Source organism: Habropoda laboriosa, unplaced genomic scaffold (assembly GCF_001263275.1).
Source record: "Habropoda laboriosa isolate 0110345459 unplaced genomic scaffold, ASM126327v1 scaffold486, whole genome shotgun sequence".
NCBI classification, from domain to species: domain Eukaryota; kingdom Metazoa; phylum Arthropoda; class Insecta; order Hymenoptera; family Apidae; genus Habropoda; species Habropoda laboriosa.
Window position 1 is genome coordinate 988,864 of NW_017100724.1, and position 2,349 is coordinate 991,212.

Sequence of the window (2,349 nt, forward strand, 5' to 3'; positions counted from 1 at the left end):
ACTATTTTTTTTTTTTTTTTTTTTTTTGCTAACTTTGCGCAGGGTATATACATAATTCCTTCTTTTTTTATCTACAAACATGTCAATTTAGTTATGTAAGTAATCATAGAATAAGCTAATGTGTAGCTTAGCCGGAAACAAATGATTTCCTCTTTTTTTTATCGAATCGAGTAAATTGTAAATAAAGTTTTCAATATAGTAAATTGGTTAGTTTACTCCTTCATATATATATATATATATATTGACAAGTGAACACGCAAGAAAGTGAATATCGGTTTTTGTTACATTTTTATTTATTATCTTTGTATTTAATCTGCTACTGAAATAATTATTACAAATTAACAATCACCTCTCGAACCTTTACTACATTAAATATTATTTTATTACAGCAGATTTTACGGTTATCTATTTCATTATTACCGCTCTTTTTATTTATTATCATACTAACAGCGTTTGTCACTTAATGCTGATCGAATGGAAACATTTGTTTGTTTGCATTTTCTTTCTTATTTGTGGAACTACGGAACATGTTCGGCATAATGTTCATGATTGTATCTTTTTTTTGCCTTTTTTTTTAAATTATTTGCACTATCTACTACAAACAGCCACATTGTTTCTCAGCATTAAATATCAAATCGCATCATCTCTGGAAGTGTGTGTTAACTATTTATCCACGTTTGTGAACAGTAAAATACTTGCTTGAAATAAATAGAAGACTATTTTGTATCGTCCGCTAGAGAAACTACTCGTTGCGACGCTTTACTAAAGTAAAATGCAAAATCTAACCTGCATCAGGAATGAAAGGAACGTTTGTTGAATGTTTATAAATTGGCAGTAGCGTTTTCAGTTCAGTCGGCGTCGTTTTATAGATTTCAATTACACTCGATCAAATGGGTATTTTATATCCATGTATATAGGTATTCGTTTCAAAAAGGTACATCACCGTTATTCATACTGTCACGACTGCTAAATAGGCATTAAATCAGTTAAATTAAGTTGAATCGAAACGCAGAATGCGCGCAATACATAAAACGCTTAATATAGTGAAACTTTCAGCGTAATCCCAATAATAATTTAAGTGAAATAAACATTACAAAAGTGAAGAAAGCAAACATTGTGATTTAGTAAATAAAAAAAAAGAAAGAGGATGGGTTTTCACTTATCCTGCTTTTTTTTTAAAACCGTTTGAATTTGTTGGACGTGACAATACAAATAAATAATACGGTGCATGTAGTAAATATGATAGAACCCTATACGCAAATAGTTAACTTAAAAAACCGAGACGAACACGATTAATAATACTTTGTTACATTGGGATCATAATTCGCATCGGTTTTTTAATATGCATCGACGGTGTATATTCGCCAGAAAAATCGTCGTATTAACGCACTAGTAATTTTCTCGCCGACTTGAGACACACATTTACGTTTACTTTTTAATATTTACCGATATTGGAACAGCATTGCCCAGGCAGAACACAAGTACTGGGACGTAATGTTGGCCCAATATTTGCGGGAACATTGGTCTAACTCGTTGGCAGTAAATGCTCGAACAATAGTAAATGCACGCGTTTTAGTAAATGCACATATTTCAACGACTCCCCCTAACGTCGTAGGTATTGATATTATAAAACAGTATCGTACAATACTTATTCTAATGTCAAAAAACACAGTGATACAAAAATTCTGATATGTAGTATCAATATGCAAGAGACAGACGTTGTAACCGCAAAATATTCTAAAAGCAAATCCATGATATTCATAAGTATGTATACATTTCTAAGTTCACAAAATAAAACTATATCGTTGCGTATTAAAAAAAATTAATATAAGGTAAAAAAACGACTACGCTAAGTTGTTACAAAATCTTTCAATCTGGTAATAACGTCTTACGAATTGTTCTTGAAAAAAAAACAATAATGACGTAGTAATACTGTAGTCCGGGCAATACAATATTATCGTATATAGATATTGGATAAACGTTAAAGATACAGATTTCGATGGAATAATCGGGCCAATATAAAAACTAATTCTAAAATTAAGTTCCACCTGGGCAGTAATACTCATATACATTTACGATCAATTTTGTCATACCAAATATTATATTGGCTGACAGATGCTACTATTAGAACCTGTGCTTGCGGAGAGCACGATACTGAATAAGAAATAAAAGCAATATGGAATAAAAATTACAGTTGTGCTTGTGCGCTTCATACATGAAAATGAAAGACAGGCAATACAGGTAAAATTAATGGCTACATGTAAAATAATAATATATTAAGACACGAGCTCCATATTAAATTACATATGCAGATTTTCTATCTTTTCTTTAAATTCAGATATAAAGTAG